The 21,432-nt window shown below is 35.6% G+C and overlaps 1 long non-coding RNA gene across 1 annotated transcript in view; it reads right to left on the bottom strand.

The window, feature by feature from the left end:
- LOC122802046 overlaps positions 1-6,709 on the bottom strand; it is a 65,767-nt gene extending 59,058 nt beyond the window's left edge. The window contains exon 1 of the long non-coding RNA XR_006364857.1: positions 6,620-6,709. This is a non-coding gene — a long non-coding RNA (uncharacterized LOC122802046). The remainder of the gene's footprint in view (positions 1-6,619) is intronic.
- Between the last annotated feature and the right edge of the window lie 14,723 nt (positions 6,710-21,432).

Genomic DNA, 21,432 nt, shown 5'->3' with positions numbered 1-21,432 from the left:
ATTGAGTAACTGTATTTGTGCCCTCAACTGTTCTTCAGGAAAGACATCCCCACAATTATACTTGTGTATGTTTATAGTGGCAGAGGCCTCCTCCATCCATTTTGTCAGATAAGAATTGTGATCAAATAAAGTACAGCTAATTAAATGACTTCACATGGGTGGAGTTCATCAACTGTAGTAATAGCTCCACTGTGGCACATGTGATTAATAGCCATATTGTTAGTTGGAGGAGTTGTGTGGCTTGATGTTCAATTCTAGCATAGGGATTCATTCTGTGTGCCACACAACAACCATTACATCACATCAGTCTTATGCCTTAATATATTGCACCAACACATGTCAATGTAGCTTTGAATTTCATGGTAGCAGACATTTGTTCTGCAATGTCATAGTGATAATGCTATTGTGCCACATGCATTGAGTACTGTGGTGTGCATGAGTGTGCTCCAGTTCTTGTCTGTTATGCATACAAACATGCAGAGAAACTTTCCTTGACCAGTGAACATTGATATAGGACTGATCACAGTTGTATATATATATATATATATATATATATATATATATATATATATATATATATATGAGCATACTCATTTAATTGCCATCATTCTGATATGTTGCTATGATATTCATTATCAGGGATTCCTTTTTACATTACACATTAATTTAATTTGTTTGTGACAATACCAGTATCTATCCCCTGTAGCACATGCTGACAATACACAAGTCTGGGGAATATATCACATCATAGCATGGTATTTGCATCTGTTCTTTTCTGTCTTCACAGTAACTGTGTCAGACAGGAGTGCCTTACACAAAGGTATTATGTATGTCATACTCTGCACCCACATTTGTAACACCACACACACACACACACACACACACACACACACATACACACACACACACAAACACACACACACACACACACACGCGCGCACCTACATAAGGGATACATAACTGTTAGAATATTGAAGTGCATAACTCTTTTCAAGGGTGATCACCCTCATACATGTGTTAGGCCTACTTCTGTGGTTTATGCAGTTAATATACATCAGTGTAACATTGATGAGATGGGTTTAATTCTTGCAATAGGAGATTGTAGCTTCTAAGCCATTCCTATTTTCCAACATGTTATATTGATGAAATGTACCCTTTGCAACTATCCCGTAATGTATGTACTGTTCTTGCAACTGTCATCTCAACTCAGCTCAACATGTTCATGACATTCATAGGTCATGTAATCCCTACTATTACAATGTTAATTTTTGTGCAACTGTCACGACCTATAATATCATGTCTGCTTTTATTTACCTGTATTTGCTCATGAAGTGTGACCACCATTAATTATGATGACATACATGTTGCAAAATGTTCTTATTACAAATGGTCTTTGTGACATAAGCACCTTCACATGAATTATCTTTCTATAATTTGAACATTTACCCTCCCTTCTTACGTATTTCTGTATACAGCTCTTTTATTTCTGTGCACATTCTCCTCAGTACACTTTCTCCATCTTGTAACCCATCCATTGTACTTGTCCTTGCTATTTCCCCTACCGTCTAGCTTATTTCTGTATTCATATGTTTGAATTATGTACACATTACGCTCAGTACACTTTCACTGTTTGGTACAGCTTGGATTATTTGTCCTATGTAGCTTTTTGTATTTTCTGCGAGACCACACTTAACAGGTTTGCCCATAGGCATGCTTGTTTATTTATTGTGTTTGCTTGTGCTACTCAACACATTTTCCTGGCCATAAAAATGCGCTTGTATTTGTGTTAGCATGTTGAGCAGCATGCATATGGGTTTATCACTGCTGCTCATCGCTCTAATGTGTGAACATTGTGTAGGCTTTGTACAAAGCATGTTTGATTGTTTATGAATCCCACAGTGTTTTTTTTTTCTATTTTTACTTAGTTACATGGAATATGGTTACAGGCTAGTTATGCATATGGAATACATACAGTATTACCCAAATTTATACATAAATCATCTTTCCTTGACTTTATCAATCAAAGTTGTAATATAATGTCATTTTATATGATAGCAGAAGGGACAGTATTCTCAATGACCCAAATAAGTTTTCTCATTATAGTATCAATGTGTTCTACAATAATTTTACCTTTTGTTTTCATGAGCCCACATCCATAAAAAAATAACTATACAGGTAAATTTAACAACTCCCTTTAGTGGAATTAAAAATTAGTAAGCTATATAAAGAAATAATCTATGCTTCCTACCTGAATGCAAATAATAATTTGCTAATTAATGCTTTACTTATCACTTTATTTAGTAATGGTGCCATGTCTTCTGCTAAAAAAATACTGTTATCATAACATGGAAATTTGACTTTACATGAGTTTTTTCATACCTTCTCTAATTTCTTATTTTTATATTTTTTTCCAATCAGTGACCAGATTAAAAAGCTATGGAACAGTAATGCTTTGTTTAAATTGTCTGCCTCAAGAACATGTGATGCATTGCAGGTGCTTCAGAAACTCTTAAGTGATTAGCAATGATTAAAAATAAGTGCATTTAGCTATATTAATAGAATATAAGTGAAAGCCAAAAGATAAAAAAGGACATGCCCACCACAACTAAAATAGAAAAGCTTGATTTAAAATGTTAGAACTTTCATGCTCACAGGTGCTTCTTTAGACAAATATAAACATGAAATCACCTAAAATATTAACTTCATAATTACAAGTAATGTTACGATTTATTTTTTTTTAGAAACCTAAAGATAAGTGCCATAACATAACTTATGCTGAATATTCAGCCATTTCAGAGCTTTGATTTAATAAAAATATTGAAATTATGAAGGCAGAAACAAGTGGGGCTTTAGTTGTTTTAGATCACAACCTTTATCTCCAAATGATAGCTTTCACTAAACAATACCAGTACTAATGAAATTATTATGACATTTGAAGTTAATACTTTAGTTGTTAAAAGTGAAGAGTCAGCTATATGATTTGCATATGAGTACTTTGATAAAAAATTATTTGTTTGAAGATATCTGTACTAAGAATCCTGTTATATGTTTGTTGTATGATTTACCTAAAATACATGTGTCTTACTACCCCACCAATCAAACCAATCGGAGGTGGCTTGCATTGCATTTTTGAACCTTTATCCATATTCATAGAAAAGAAATGTTAACCCTATTTAAATTTAGATTCAGATCTGATAACTAATACAAAACATGTTATATATAAATACTTTATACACTTGCTATCAACAAAATAATACTTCTATGGATTATTTTGTCACTTTACATTTGAAATCTCCATTTACAGCGGCTCCTAATGAACGAGGGATATAGTATATTAGACAGTATCTCACCATGTACACTAATGGAAAGACAGCTAGAATCAATCTGCTTGGTTTTTATTGGAGATGATTCTAGAAAATAACATTTTTGCATTTAAAAATCAGTAAGTTTTACAAAAAAAACAAGTGTTGCCATGGGCACTTCCTGTGCATCTAGTCATGCTATCATGGTATTATTACAAATGGAAAAACATATGTTTTCAGTAGTAATTAATTTATTTCCTTTTTTAAATGCTATATGCAGTTTGTTGATTAGATCTTTTTTGTTTGATTGGGGAGGTTGAACAGTTTCTAGGTTATATACAATATTTAACTGAAACTACTATTTTTTAGGATTTTCTATTGAATATTCTAAGTCTCAAATACATTTTAGATATTTCTATATCTAAAGGATTAGATAATAAAAATAGTGTTGAATCAACTGCAATTGAAGTGATGGGATTAATGAATTCCTCAGCAGCCCTTTTTATTGCAGAAAATGTATTTACAGCAAAATATGATAATCTGACTAACAAATACACCCTTAAGAGTAACTTTAATGTATTCCAGAAACATTAGCTATATTAGCAATATAATATGGTGCAACTGGATGATGTTAATAGCTGAAGAGCTCATTAGGTCAGTTGTAGGTTATACAACAGCCTTTGCATTTAGGAATTCGTAATCTTTGAAGGGATGGCTACACAATAAAAATGAATATATTTCATCAAATGTTAGATCAAAGAATACTGGTGTCTTCCCTTGTTAAAATTGTAATTTTTGTGTTTTTAAATTAAAACATCAACCTTCTTACATGGTGTAACTAGGAGGTCATATAGATGTAACACAGTAAATTTCCTTTACCTGGCTAACTGCCAAACTTGTCACTGCTTCTGTGCTGAAAAGACAAATATAACTTTAAAGGAAAGGATCGGCTAACATGCATACGATATTAAGAAAATTAAAATAACAAATATTTTAGCCAAACATGTGAAATCTGCTAGTGCTAATCATGTTTTTAGATTTTGTTTTTACAAGTGACCAATGTGTCTATGTGTTATGGTAAAGTTTTGAGTGCAACTGAAGAAAGCTGAATAGAATGGATTGTTAGATTAGGAGCTTTGGTTACACCGGGTTTGAATGAGTCTGTTTCTTTAAGACCTATTTTAATATAACATGGTTTACTTTATTAATTGTAATTATATGATTGCTATTTAAGATAGCTCTATACTTATATTGTTTGATTGAAGAAGTACCTGTGAGCATGAAAGTACTAACATTTAATATTAAATGTCTATACGTCATTTGTGGTGAACATGTTCTTTTTATCTGTTGTTCCTGTTTAGTCTGGGTTGTCTTTACTCACACATTTAGTTTGTTTGCTATAAGTGAATCTCAACTCTTTTATCAATATTTTTTTTTCTGGTAGCATTATAGGTTTAATTAATTAGGGACCACCTCCAGGTATTTTTGTAATAATAATACTATATAAATGCAATCATGTTTTACTATAATCTGTTGCTCAGCAAAATACAGAATCAAGATTACATTCAAACAAAATAATTTTATCAGGAAGAGGATTATACATTTATAGCAAACAATATATCAAGTGCAATACAAAATATTAAAAGACAAAAGCAGATCATATTTTAATTCTTACCTTTAGAGCTTTTTTGCTTTTCTAATTTATTAAGCATTGAAAAGTCAGCTTTTGGTGTAATTTTTGAAGCATAAGAATCAACATATGGATACTTTTACATTTATTTACTACTACTACTACTACTACTACTATTTATTTATTTATTATTTATTTTACATTTGTTGACTGGGTTAGTCCATCTGAGCTGAGTGGCCCATTTTCACCGGAGACCTGGGGAGAAAAGCTCCACAGTGAAATCCAATTTTATACAGAAGAAATTAGATAATAAGCAATTGTTTTATTATTCAAGATATACATACAAAGTAAGTATAGTTTTACAGTACTGGTTGGAGATAAAGGCTGTTGGTTTTTTATCTGTTGTTCCTATTTAGTCTGGATTGTCTTTACTCACACATTTACTTTGTTTGCTATAAGTGAAACTCAGCTCTTTTATCAATATATTTTCTTCTGGTAGCATTATAGGTTTAATTTCTTAGGGACCATCTCCAGGTATTTTTGTAATAATAATCATGTATGCTGTGATATAATTAATCATGTCTCAAAAGAAAAAAAAATGATTTCAGGAATCGGATACTCATATGATTTTGTATTAACTCAAAGCAAAAAAAAAAAAAAATGTGTCTGTTTCAAATGGAAAAAATGAAATTGATTTACTCTGTCATCTCTTTGAACTTGTTCTTATATTAGACATTTAGTTTCTTAGACATATATATTTTTTTATTTGAATGAAATAGCAAGAGAATAAGAAATTATGCATACTGAACAACATCATAGATCAGGCAGATTCATATGCGATGAGCTGATTAAATGTAATGTGTGTAGGGAGGATGGATGTGTAGCACATGTGCAGAAAAAGAACATTTTTGTTAAGCAAAGGTACCACAAATTTATGTAGTCTAATAAAACATGTCATGCATTAAAAAAGGAAGAAAAATACAACTATCCATCGGTTTACTATCAAAAGACTGAAATTCATATGGTCGACAGTCATAACATTGAAAGTCATTACTCCGAATGTCCAAAAGACTGAAAAAATGTCAAAGTTTAAATGGTCGAAAAATACCCGCAGCGCTAATACTATTGATTTTGCAGGGGGGGGGCAAGTTCTCCTGCACCCCCCACACCCCCTGCTACTTATATATTACAACTCTGAGATCGCACTATAGTGCTGACAAGGGTATATCCTTGCCCAGTTTTCAACATTATGTCAACAGGTAATTTGCATGCATTGTCTGTCGACAAAAGAAACCAATTAATATTCATGTGTTGATCATATGGGTTGCTCAAATGAACGTTAGATCTTTTGACTTTCAATCATTTGATAGTAAACCCTATCCATCTGAATACTAATAGGTGTGTAAAATTTTATCTCCGCAGCAGTTTAAGTACAAAATGAAACAATTAACCAACTGTTCATGCTATTTGTCCAGCTCCTGCAATAACAATGTAAATTATTCCTACTAGAAACCTATTGTTCATACAAAATTACTGAGTTTCTGTGATTTTTTTAAAAGAAGTGAACTGCAAACTTTATAATAGTTAATAAATCATGTCCATTTTAAACCTCGTAAAACCCTTTCATTTTTCAAATGGCACTTTAATTCATGAAATATTTACTGGTTATAAGTAATGTATTTCTTACCAATAACTCCTGCTACTACAACAAGGAGAATGAGAGCAAATGCCAAACGATTCATGGTGGCTTTCGATGTTCACAAAAGTCTGAGTTCTGTTTTTCACTCGGAGCCTGTATTTATTGACAATGAACAGAGATTGGATATGTTGATAAGTAAGTGACATGATGACTACATAACCTGTGCAATTGCCAATTACGCTGAGGTTTCCCATCAGAAGTAGCACTATATCTTTCATCAAATATGATAGACATCTATATTGTTCCTCTTTTGTCAACGATCATGCTAATTTTTTAATATCAACTAACATTTAATAACAAACATACATTTTGCAAGTGGGAACAAAAAGCTTCCTGTTGACATTTTATTGTAGATGTTGCACTAATCATTACTATGCTTGAACTATTCTTTCCATATATGGTCTTATAAGATCATCAAGGGAGACTTTATGTGTTTACTTGGTGACATACACTGAGCTGAAATTAAAATCAAACTATATAACCTGAGCTCTCTCAGTCTCTCTCTCTCTGTACATTTACCAAAATCCATAACAATATGTTTTTTCCAGTCTGTCCTTGTTATCTTTAATCCCAGGTGTTCATGAAACCCAATGTTACTTTCATCATGTCAGTCAGATGATCTATTTGTAGGTTACTTAAAACTCTTTCTTTGCAGACATTTTCCAGTTATCTCATCAGAATCCATCCTCTTACCCTGGCAGCACATATTCCTTCTCCCTTATTAGAAGAAATACATATGACAGTCTTTAATTTTTGAAATGATATCATTTGGAATGTTTTTTCCCTATGTCTTCTCAAAAATATGGTCTGTATTACTAACTATATTATTCTAGACAATGTCCTGCTACTAATTATAATGTTGGCAACACCACCTCCCTTTTCTCCAAATTTGTTTTCTTATATATTTTGTCACTCCAAATTATCATACCTTATTGCCTTATCAGACTATATTGCCACATTCATTCATTTATTCATTCATGTATTATCTGCAAATGCCCATTTTAGAAATCCCATTTTCAGTGAAGTCTAAGAGAGAAATAATCACTATAAATGTAACAGTCTTGAGAAATTAAGTACAAATTCACTAGCAATAAAGAAAGTAAAGTATATAGCAATAAGATATTAAATATAATTCCCAATGTCAGTGAAAAGAAATATCTGTGGGTAATTCTCAAACCTTCTTTCTTTTTCACTTGTTGTTGTTGTGTCTTTCGGCTTTTCCCAGTTAGGGGTAACCACAGCGGAACTCCGGTCCGCTAATGATTGGCAGTAGATTTTTACATGCCGAGTTACCAGCCCTGATGCACAACCTTCAACAAAGGTACGCCCATTCACACTTGTCTCCACACAGAAGACGGTCTGGCTGAGAATCGAACCAGAAAACATCTTACTGTGAGGTGGCAACGCTACCGCAGCACCACCACCGACATACTAAATATATAACTAATACAGAACTTTCACAAGTATTTTTTAAATAGTCATCTTCTCTCACCTAAAGCTCATGCAGCAATAGACAAAAATCTATTTTTGACAGGAATTAAATACAGTTTGTCATTTCTAGTCCTATATCATCATCATCAATCCCCTTTTTTTTTACCATTGTCTATATGAACCCTGAAGCAATTTATTTTTGTCACATTTGATTTGCTGATGTCCAGCATTTCCTGTTGGGCAGGGTCTGAGACTGCTCTGTAGGCTAGGCATAGGTCACCTCTCAGCAGTCTGCATGATACTGAGTACAGTGACAGGTCTTTCAGTCTTGCCATGTATGTCATGTTTTGGAGGCCCCGGATTCCCACGGTCACAAACCTCTGAGTCTTCTCCAGTTGCTGCAGGTGTCTGGTGAGGTGTAGACAGAAGGGAACATTTTACTCAATTAGTGGTCTGATAAGGGTTGAGTACAGTAGAGCTATGAACCCCCCCCCCCCGGTCTTTGATGTGATGGCCTTAGTTATGAGGTGTTCAATGAAGAATGTGTGTCTTACCACTATGAACACATACTTGTTGACATGTAAATTGCTATCAACATGTGTTCCCAAATCTCATACCACTGTGTTTGAGCATACAGGGGTGCTATGTATATCATAATTAGCAGGGATACTTCATTACCAAAGGAAGCAATAACGCATTGTTTTTGTTTTGCTTTAAGGTTCAGCCCGTGAGTTTTGCAACAATCATTTGTCTGTGTCAGCCCATTCTGTAATACGAGACTAAAGAACCACTGAATGTAGACAAACCGAGCCAATAACACAACAGTTCCAAGGCAGTTTAGAAGCAGAACCACGTAGTCAGGATAAATAAATGAATAAATAACTTTCAATCCAAGTACACAAAATGCAGACAGTATTCTTGCCACAATCACAAACAGTCACAGTTGAGCGCGCTTTCACTTTGTAAAATACACAGCTTCATCAGAACAAAGAGCCATTGTGTTAATGCATTAAATACTCATTTGTAAAATTAAATAATTGATTCTTAAAGAGACCTATCGTCCCCATAGTAATCAAATGTTCACTGAACATAGAACACCTTAAAAACCAGCCATTCTGTAATATGTTAACACTGTTGGGGGACTCAATACGAGTGTACCCAGCTGACAATCATCTGCAGACTTGGTAATTCACAGGCCATCTGTCTTTGCCTAGCCTTCAGAGAATTAGTTTCCAAATAGCAGATATCCTGCTGGTATTCCACTAAGTGCTGTACTGGTTGAAGTGCTCTGCTCAACTTTGTCAGTGTGCAGTCTGTCAGTGAGCCAGTTGGCTATACATCTAGAAATGCATGGGTTAATTGCCAGATGGGAGAGTTTCACTATGATATCTGAATGGAGTATAGCACCAAAGGGCTTGGATAAATCAACATAGGTCGTGGGTATTATGTCCTAGTATCCCTCATCCAGGTGTTTGGGGTCATCAAAGAAGTCTATTAGGTTTAATAAACAAGATTTACCATTAACAGAGCCAAAATGTGTTGGGACAAGTGTGTGGAAAGTCTCCTATGTCACTATGGATAAGGTCCATGATTATCCCTTCCATAGCCTTGCACATAAGACTGTTTAAGCTTATGGGTCAATAGTTCTAGTTCTGCATGTTACTAGAGTGATGTGCATTGCATGTTGCACCACATATTAATTTATGTAGTATAGGTGATAATATGAGTGAAAAAAGTAATGAGACACAAGGGATGCAGTGCTTGGGGGGAGGTAGCATCTGGCTATGTTGTCAACATGTGACATATTGTTAGATAGGGCCTTCAGTTTATGTTTCCATGTGTAATTCCATGTCATAAACAGGAAATGAATAGTAAACACCATAGATACATAATAATATTTATTTATCCATAGCACAGCACGCAGTGAGTCTGCTTGGCAGTTAACAAAGTGTTTGCCCATGCAAGATACACATTTCCTTTCATGTTTCTCTGTTTGCGTGTAGGTAAGCAGTACACAAGCATGAGCTGCATTGTTAGAGAGCAGTGTTAGTGTGTTAAGTACTGTGCACATTTAAGCCACATTGCTAAATTCTGACAGGTAGTACTGAGTCTATGAAACACACCTGCTGCTTAATTGACTCTGTGGCAGCAGATGTAAATGCATTGACACATTTCTTTTTTAGCTGGCATGATACTGGGTTCAAATCCATGTGTATGACTTATTTTGAAATAAAGAAACAGTATAACACAATTACATTAATTCTTTATATCGCATGTGTTGCTGTCTTTTGGCATAGCACAGTGAGTTTAAATGAAGATAACCAGAGCATTGTACTGCCACTTGCTCTCACTTGGCATTGCTACATGATGTTAAACTCTGCAAATGTAGCAGCCAAAAAGTGAATGGATCTATTGATTTATCTGCTACTTATGGAAGAGCTGGCTGTCTGGCACTGAATGGCTTGCATATTTTAATTAACATGTTTGATGAAACACAAAAAAAGTTATCCCAAGATCTAGTTCCTTTAATACTGATTATGTCTGCCCCAGTTAGCCTAAGCCAGTAAGACACACTGTTGAATGCTTCATCTAGCAGCTCAAATAGTCCCCCACTGGATTGGTATCTTTACTCCCACAAAATGGAAGAGGAACCTATAATAAAGTGTACCATTTTCTGTAGTAGCATATGCATAAATGTTGGTTTGTGTAAATCCTCTTTTTCTAATAGAAATTGGAACACTTCAGAGACTATTTAAGGTGCTGATGTGTAGTCAGCTAAATCACAAAGCTTTTACGGTTGCTTGGAATAAACAGCATTTAAATCTTCATGTACATAAAAAGGCTGTATTATTTTCATAAAAACAGTGTTTTCACATCTCACAGAACAAGAACAGGTGCAACTTTCAAGTGCTAAAGTGAAAATACGAGACTACTTAGATAATAAGCATGAGTTTAGAAAGACTGCTGTTAAGCAACTATTTTTGATAATAATTCCAGAGCATGAAAGCTTTATTTTTTAGCACAATGTCTCTAGCAACAGAAAGTAAAAAGGATTGTTGCCAAGCTTAGTGAGCCTATAACAAGGAAATTAACCAGAGATCCTGTAGAGGTTGTCACAAAAGGAGGTACTGCCAGCACAGCTAGCTGGAATTTTGAAATAATTACATGTCATTTGTGAATATCAAACTAATCTATACAAGATGCTTGTGTTACAAATGTGTTAGAACTGAATATCATGTGTATATCAAACTAGTCTGTATAGATATTTGTGTTGAAAAGGTATCTGTAAAGTGCTTGTGCTTAAAATGTGTCCACAGTGCACCCTACTGGAAGAGAACAGAAATGTATATGCATTATTTTAACTGTTTAAATGTATATGTTAACAGAGTAAACCAGGTGGTTAATCTAAGTCTAGTAAACTTTATAAAAATATTTGAAATTAAATTACTTTAAAGGCTAGGCCATAAAGATGTTTCAATGTAACTAGAGACACAAAGTCTGTACTATGAAGCTTTCTGTATTGTCTTTGGGGTGAATTAATTGCTACTTTGGAACCATTAAGGAATGCAATTGTTTTATTACTTCCAGCACCTGTCAAAGATCTGAGCAAAAGCCCTTGTGTGAGTAGTTTTACAGGCAGATGTTAAATACTATTAGCGTCAGCAATGTGGCATTTGCTTGGGAACCAGAAGTCAGATGACCAGAAATTATGTCATTCTGCAAGCTATCCTGGCAGTAATATTGTAGATACTATTTTTACAGGTCTTTCAGTGAGACAGGGCATTCTGCATTCTGTCTTGGACCTGACAACAACAAGAAGCACCATTCACAGCATCTGTCTCGCTCTAATTAAGTACGTTGTTAGGGTATATTAATTCTCCTAGATACAGTCAGGAATACAGTGTAGCTTAGCTTAGATTTTGTTTTTCTTTATTTGTATGAGCCTGTTCTGCAGTGTTATTTTAAATATTTCTTGTGGTTTTGATCTCTGATGTCACTGTAAATATACATTTAGTATTGTCATGTTATTTTATTATTTATTAATAAATATAGTTAAACCTTTAATTGCGACTGATCTGTGTAGAGATATTTAAGTTTTGAGAGTACTTGCCCATTTATTTGGTGACACGGTGTGGGGCCACTCCTAACAGCCTTGCTGTTGGTTAAACTACCATTTGTATTAATATTACACAGTAAGATTGGACACCCTTTGTTAAGGGCCATAAAGTAGCTGATAAGGAGTGACTGGTGGCAGTGGTAACTACCTTATAGTCTGGGCAGAAGGGGGCATAGCTAGTACACCTGTGCCAGCCTTTCCCAGGTGAGTGAGTAAATCAAACCTCAAAGAGTGTATGTGTCAGTTACTTGGGGACATGAAGCAGTGGTTGGAGAGAGAGGATGCTGGAGGTCTTGGCTTGGTCACTCAGCTGAGATCTCAACTCTATAGCTGTGCTAGTGGGGAGTCTTATTAGGAATCTAGAGAAAGAGGAAGAAACCAGCCCAGGAATGACTGTGGTCTCTGTGTGCTCTTAAGTGAAATTGCACTTGATGCAGAGAGCTGCATCTGGAAATACTGTGTGTGTACCTGTTATCCTCCCACTGAACATCCCCCCACAGGTGCCAATGGTGAGGACTGAGGCTCGTTGATTACTGGTCCAGTGGAGAGTCATTACAGAGGTATTAGAAATATTTTTGAAATTTTAGGAAAATCTATATTAAGCAGATAAATGTGGCAAATAAGAAAAAGTACAAATGAAATGTTTATGGAATTAAATATGGCAATGGTAGAGGTAGTTGGGGCTCAATTATTACCAGTTAGGATAGGAAGAGATGAGATAACAATGGTGATGTATAATCAATGTACAGGAAAGTCTACAGGAATAGATATTATTCCTGTTGAATTTTGGAAGCTAGGAGGGAAGAAAGTGGTATAGATCTGAAGGGTTTTGTTTAACGGGATTTTAAAAAGAGGAGCAGTACAAACATCCTGAAAGAAAGCTGTGGTGGTTGTAATACCTAAAACTGGAAAAGACCCATCAGATACAGATTCATAAAGGCCCATTTTGACTCTAAAGCATGGCTATAAAGTGTTTATGCCTATAGTGGCTAAAAGAATGGCAAGAGTGATGTCAAAATTTATAGATATGGATTAATGTGGTTTTGTGGAGATTTTGCCAATAGGGATCATTGCAATTAGGGATACAGAGAAGAGCAAAGAGGGCACTGGAATTTACTGGAAAAAAATGGCAAAGGAGCCAAGGTATTGGGAGCACATAATTAGAGAGAGGAAATTTTACAGAATGGGAAGAGGCCAAGAATACATTTAGACTGCAGGCTAGAGACTGAATTACCTAGCAAGGATTGACATCAGAGTATAGGCCAAGAGAATGGAAGAGAGGATCCCTAAGTGAAAGACCAGCATTCTGAGATTTTAGTAGAATCTAGAACAGATGCTGTTAAAAATTGATAATTAGTATGGCATAAAATACTGCATGATAACTATAGGAATCAATTAGAGGAGATTAGAAAGGATTGGGAAGAGGGGCTGGATAAGCAATTCACAAAGAAACAATGGGAGTACCCCCACATATGCAAAGTCTAGAAGAGTTAGGATTTTTGCTTGGAAGTGTTCACATAGGCATTTTTATACACCAAGTAGGCACCAAAGACATTTTCCTAAGGTAGATAGCAAATATTGGAGGTGTGATGGGAAGAACCAGATAATTGGGAACATATTTTTTGGAGTATAATGAATTAGCAGGCTTACAAAAATATTCTCTGCTGACCAGTCTATCAGAAATAGTGGGTAAGCAAATTTGTGTAACTAAGGAAATGATTTTTTGAACTATGATACAGAATCAGAATTGCCTAGACATAGGAGGGCCTCGCTGAGTCTAATTATGGTGGCTACCAAATAAAGTAATTACTAGAAAATGGAAATTAAAGTTTAAACCAACTGTAATAGAAGTAGTGACTATAGTAACAGAGATAAAACAACTGGAAATGGCATCTTTAGAAAAGGGTAAGAGCAAATTATATAGAAAAAAATTGGGATTATGGGAACAATACATGCTGAATAATGTTTTGGAGGAGGAACGAGCTTTAAAAGAAGGCAGGGTATGAATGAGCTATTTAGTGTTTGACTGACAATAACTGGATAGATTGTAAATGATATATAATGTTTGCAACTAAAATATATAAATGTGATTTGTTTTCATTTATATAAATATAAGTTTGCCCATGTCATAAGTGATAAATTAATAAAGATGTTTCTTGTTAAAAAAAACAGCCTTGACATCTAGGAATAAAGTCCAAGCTATAAACCTATTTCCTCATCCTGTTTCAACTTACAGTTTTGGTGTGATTCGATATCCCCAAAAGGTGCTGGATCAGTTGGACAGAAAAACAATAAGAATACTTCACACTTACCAAATGATATATAAATATCAGTGTATACCAAGATTATATATTACATGCTCCGAAGGAGGTATATTCCTCCTCAAAACTAATTACATGTTTAGAGCTGCAGTCACAGGACTGCATACATATGTATCTGCTGACATCATCACAGTCAAACAATCTTGAAAGTTTTAAAACACAAAGAGAGGAAGTCTAAGATGTCCACTCTGCTTAGTTTAGCAGAAGCATTCAACTGGCAAGCAAGAATGTAAATCAAACCAGAAGTCAACAAACATCATACAGTATATGAATGTGCCAAAACCAGATGAAAGAATATAAGGAGAAGAATCAGATGAGAAGAAAAGAAATATGGAAAAGCCATAAATATAGTAGGAAGTATAGAGATCTCCTGGGAACAGCTTCATTTGATAAGGACTTGACACAGGAATGGATAAGGGAAAGTGAGTTAAAACCAGAGGAGGAGAAAAGGTTAATAACAGCAGCCCAGGATAGTGGAGTACATACACATTAGTTTATAAAGTCCATTGAATATGTGGGAGAATCAGACAAATGCAGTTTCTGTAGAAAAAAAAAAAATAAATTGTTAACAGTTGTACACTTTGTTTCTGGGTGTGGTACATTCATTGTAGAGGGCCGGTACACTGAAAGGCACAATAGTGTGGCAAGATTGTTGCATTCAAGATTGTTCATCAAACACCACAATACAGAATAGCTGAGAAGCATTGGGAACATGAACCACAAAATATTATAGGGAATGATGAAGTGTACATCAGATTTGATCACCCATTATCAACAGTCCAAAAAAGTAATTGTGAGAACACCACATATAGTAGTTCATGAAAAAAGACAAAAGTAACATTGATAATTGAAATTGCTACACATTGCCATTATACTGCCTCATATACAGCGAAATACAAAGTCGTAAAATATCAAGATTTGCAGGCAGAAAAAAGAGCAACATGGAGGAAAAATACCCAGACAATCCCAATAGTAGCAGTAGCAGCAATGGGTCTAATAAAAAAAATACAGTCATATTTAGATATGCTACTGATACATGCAACTCCATATGAATTGCAGGAATCAATTCTGGGCCTATTGTGGGTGCTAAGAAGAGCACTTTTGGATAACAAAGACTGAAGAAATACTAATTTCATGAACTTTAACCATACCCTGACTTAGGAATGGGACCCATTCCCATAATGACTTATGAATGGGACCCATTCCCATAATGACGTATGAATGGGACCCATTCCCATAATGGTATTAGAAACCAAAATGATTTGGAGAAGTTAAACCATACGTCTCACATCCACTTAAATGGCATATTTATAAAACAGCATGCAACCTGTCCAAGTTCATCCCAGATATATTTTTTACTACCCTATTGTCTAATAAGTGGAATATCTGAAAAACGTTACCCTTATATGATGCTTTAAATGAATTCAATGCAACTTTCTTAAATAACCTAAAAACTCCTAAAAGGAAAAGACTAAAGCAAGTAATGCAATTTGGCTATCCAAAAAGAGTAAAATGTTAATGCAGGATAAAGAAAATGCATGGAAAGAATGGTATATCTATAAAATATCACAATACTGCAGATTTTGTAGTGCTCCACATTTGTTCTAAAAGCATATAAATGAAGGCAAAAAACAATACTAGAACAACATTCAGAATAATAGCTAACACAACCCTAAAAAGATTGTGATCATCTATTAAAGAAATCTGACATCCTGGTGAAAGATTCAACCCTAATCCCTCTCCCAATAACTCAGCACTCAAACCTGCAATATGATTTATCTCTTATTTCATAGATAGCATAGTGTTCCTAACCATGAATTCCCACATCTAATCCCAACCCTGCCCAGCAGCCACATATCACTACATCCACTTTCACTTTCAAACCAGTGCCCTCTTCCTATACAGAACAACTCAAACTCAAACCATGCTCAGCTTCAGATGATGAACTTCCAAAGGAGCACCTTAAAATAGCAACCTATAGCATTGCACATCTTGTCTCAATCCTTAGAGATCAAGCCAGGAATCCCATGTCCCCTTTCTTTGGAAAGAAAATATTTTTCTACATAAAGTAGGGAATTCAACACACATTATTAACTTTAGACCTATAGTAATCTTAGGTTTATATAAGAATAGTAAGCTAATTGCCCTGAAGGACCATTTTAAGCTTAATCAGCAACCCTAGGTCAGAATCAGACTCTGTACTCTGTGTTTATGAGGGGAAGACCTTAACCATCATCCTAAACCCACCCTCTCAGGAATACTTGAAAAATGTACTCAAAAACATTTGCTAAACTACCTCCTGCAAGGAGAACTCCTACCCCCCACAACATGGTGTCCTTACCTTCTATAGTGCTAACACTGCACTTCTAACTATTATAGATACAGTCAATAAAGCTAGGCTTAATGACAAACTAGTCCCTCCATTATTTCTATACTTGTCTAAAGACTTCAACACAATTTGTCACAGCATAAAAAGCCTTGAGCACAATTTGTCATAGCAGACTTCTACTTCAAATGTCCACATTTTGTCTGTCACAGCCCACCCTTTCTATGATTCAAAAGTTACTTATCCAATTGGTATCAGTCAGTAAAAATGGCACACCACCCTCTCTGCATTCCTCCTGCTCACCACTGGTATACCACAAGTCTGTATCCTTGCTTTCCTCTTTATTACACCAACATCCTTCACAGATTCAGACAACAGGCCTCCCTGATACAATACTCTGATGACGCCACACTCATATGCACATCAGATAACCTGGCACATCTGAAAAAAATTACTCATGAAGCTGTAACAGACACTGAAACATGACTTTGTATTGCAGAATTCACGCTAACCCCCCCAAAAAATACTACTTTCCCTCAGCTCTCTCGCTCTCTCTCTCTCTCATGAAAAATTAAATTTAAACTCTTCTCACTTAATAATACAACATCTGAAGTCACTTCTAACAGCAAATAATGAGGGAAGATAGTGGATGATAATAACTAATACTGACTAATAATAATAATTGTAACAATATGAATAATAATGATAAAACTGGATGATTAGAACGACTAGGTTTGCAGATGACTGCAAGCTAGGAGTAGTCATTGAATCCTCAAATGACTTGACCATTCTGCAGGGAAGTTTGTCTCCAATAAATAACTGGTGTCAAAATCATGCTCTAAAACTAAGTACCAAAAATGCATTACCATAGCTTTTGGGAAGTCATCTACACCAGGGAACTACCAAACTGACAATACGCCCCTAAGACTTGACCCAGCTGTTCAGAATTTGGAAACTTATGTGGACAGTGACTTTACTTTTGACCAACACTTGTCTATTGTTGTAAGAAGGTTCTTCTATATTGCACAGATTATAAACAAAGGGGTTGTATATAGATATAGGGATGTCATTGACCTCCTTTACTGAGCCATGATTGTGCCAGTCATTGCAAATAATGCCCACTTTAGCATGTATTTGTTCAGACACATTCAACAACTGAAGCGCCAAGAAAGGTGAGTTCTTGCCAGCCCTTGAAAATCCAGGGAGGAGGGTGTAAGTCTCACACCGAGCCACACCCATATCCACAGCAGGTCTCCAAGGTGAATAGCCTCTGGCATGTTAGAACAATTTAGTTAAGGGGAAGACGGTAAGCCGGATCCATAACTTCAGGATAAGGATTGGCTCTAGGGGGTGGGCCGATCGGGCTTGGGCATGAAGTGGGGGTGGGCACATGCTGAGACTAGATGAGATGAAGCCCCCTCTCAGCACCTCCCCTCCTGTGGGGTGCAAAGGGGACAGCAGTGACTCTGGACCAGCACCACAACCTTCCTGTAGATAGCCCCAGCTGTGGCAGGCACCAGTACCAACCTGTGTCCTGCATCATCCAGCAGCTAGCAGCTGTCTTAGAAATGGTGCAGACTGAGGGAATCCAACTGTTTAATTAAAACAAAGCATTGAAGCATTGCCAAGGCCCGAGATGGGTGTTGTCATGGTGCAATTTCTGCCCAGTGCTCTGAAGTCAAAGTGAAGACATTCAATGAAGTCTGAGTAAATGGCAGGAGTAACTAAGACTCTCTTAAGGCAGCCAAATGCCTCGTCATCTAATTAATGGCATGAATGAAAGGATGAACATAATTCAAACTGTCCCTACCTACTGTCTACCAAAACCACAGCCAAGGGAAAGGGCTTGGTAGAATCAGCATGGAAAGAAGACCCTGTTGAGCTTGACTCTAGTCTAGCTGGTCGCCGGTGAAATACCACTACTGTTATAATTATATAATTATATATTATAGAGCCCCACCAAGCACCCAGGTGTGACCCTCTCTGGGGACAGTTTCAGGTGGGGAGTTTGACTGGGGCAGTACACCTGTCAAAGAGTCATTCAAGTGTTCTAAAGTAAGCTCAGGGAGGACAGAAACCTCCTATAGACCAGAAGGGCAAAAGCTTGCATGATCTTGATTTTAAAGCAGGGTCTCATGATCTTTCTGGCTTTTTGGGTTTTATGCAGGAGGTGTCAGAAGAGTTACCACAGGGATAACTGGTATTGGATTGTTCGCCCACTAATAGGAAATGTGAGCTGGGTTAAGACCATCATGAGACAGGTTAATTTTGCCTTACTAATGATGTGTTGTTGTAATAGCAATCCTGTTCAGTACAAGAGGAACTGCAGGTTCAGAGAAAATGATCTAAGAGAAGAGTTGCTTGATTTAATAGAGATGGATAGACATATTAACATCAATGAAAGAAATAGACTGCAGAAGGTCAATAAAATCCAAAAAGTTAGAAGTTTGATAAAACAAATAAACACAGTAATTAGGACTGTCTATAGAGATTCATGTGATATAACAGAGGTAAATAAAATTAATTACTGTGCAGCCAAATTACTCACAGATAAAGTCCTACCACAAGCACACAGGGTAATAAGGGAAAGGACGGGGAGAAATTAAATGTCATAATGGAATTTACGAATAGAGAAAACTTTAAAGCAGTTAAGACAAGAAGTGTCACTGTTTGATGAGTATAGAAGAGGGAACAGATCAACAAAAATACTCAGAAATATAGATGTGATAAAAGCAATAGGCAGTATTATAACAGATCAGGATTTATTGTGCACTACTGCAAATAATAAAATAAAAATACAAGCACAGGCAGAAAAACTTAGATGATTTGTAGGTAAATATAAAGGAGAAGTACAAAATAAGCAATTTATTGATTACCCAAAAGTCCTGTAGAGAATTAGGAAATAAGGTAAAAGGAGTTGACACACCACCAAAAAATAAGAAATAAATACATTTTGGAGAAATATCAATGAAGATCCTGTAGAACATAATAAAGATGCTAAATGGATAGAAGAAGTAAAGGAATGAGAATGTCAAATGTACAGAATATAAAATGGGATAAAGTAATGGCCAGAGAAATTGAAATAAAGTTAAGAAATGCATTTAATTGGAAACCCTAGGTCCAGATGCAGTACCTAACTTCTGGCTAAAAGTATTAACATCTTTGCACGAAGATTTAGCCATGAGTAAGAGCTATTTATATGTGCACCCTGAACAGACACCAGCCTGGCTAACAACAGGAAAAACAATGCTCCTACTGAAGAGTGAATCTGCAAGCTACCCTAAAAATTATAAACCAATAACTTGCCTTCTGACGGCGTATAAACTATAGGCTGGAATTGATGCCGAAAGAGTTTATAGTCATTTAGAAGAAAACTCAATTATGGCAATAGAGAAAAGGGTAGTGCAAGAAAGTTTTATGGAACAAAGTATCATTTGTTGTTAAATAAATTCACAGTGAAGAACTGTAAAAAGGAGAAGAATCTAAGTATGGCATGGATTGACTACAAGAAAGCATTTGACAGTATCCAACATTCATTGATAAAAAAGTGCTTAAAAATGTATAAGATATACCCTACACTGATAAACTGCATCACAGCAACCATGAAACCATGGCAAATAACTCTGCAAGTAAGCCATGATAAAGGACAAATTATTATTCCAGGGATAAACATTCAAAGGGGGATATTCCAGGGTGGCTCCCTGTCACAGCTGCTCTTTTGCCTTGCCCTTAACCCATTAAGCTATCTGCTTAACGGATTAGGTAATGGAAATAATTTGGCTCCCAGAAAGCAACAAAGTGTAAAGAATTTTCATCTTCCCTTTGTAGATGATTTAAAACTGTATACCACATCAGATGCAGAACTGAAAGCACAACTGAAAATAATCAAAACATTTTTCAGATAGTATAAGAATGTAAATCGGTCTTGATAAATGTGCAAATTCAACCTTTAAAGCAGAAAGCTGCAGCACCAAGAAAACATCAGTTTGGGACAAGAATGTGATATAAAAGAACTTGAGCAAGAGGAAGTGTATAAATATTTAGGAATTGATGAAGAATCAAAACTAAAACATGAACAAATGTGAATAAAACTTAGTAAGGAATATTTTAGAAAACTTAAATTAATCCTGAAAACAGCACTGACATCTAGGAACAAAGTTCAAGCTATAAATCAATTTTCTCTTCCTGTCCTAACTTACAGTTTTGGATATATTAGACAGGAAAACAAGAAGGATGCTTCACGCTCATCAAATGATTTATAAAAATCAGTGCATACCAGGATGATATATTCCCCATGCCGAAGGAGGTATGGGCCTCCTTGAAACTGATTACATGTATAGATCTGCAATCATGGGACTGCACACATATCTCTTGATCTCAAAAGACCCAAACATAGTGAAAGTTTTGAAACATTAGGAGAATAAATCTAAGAGGATTTCCCTACTTATTCTAGCAGAAGCATAGCAGCGTCAAGCGGGAATGGAAATCAAACCAGAAGTAGATAAAAATCAGGCAGCAACTGAATGTGATAAAAAACAAAAGAAAGAATATAAGATGAAGGATCAGATGAAAAGGCAGGAAATGTGTAAAATGCATGAATATAGTT

Source organism: Protopterus annectens, chromosome 5.part0 (assembly GCF_019279795.1).
Source record: "Protopterus annectens isolate FY-2018-M chromosome 5.part0, PAN1.0, whole genome shotgun sequence".
In the NCBI taxonomy this organism is placed as follows: domain Eukaryota; kingdom Metazoa; phylum Chordata; order Ceratodontiformes; family Protopteridae; genus Protopterus; species Protopterus annectens.
The sequence above is the reverse complement of the archived record's forward strand: the minus strand, read 5'-3'. Positions and strand labels throughout refer to the sequence as shown.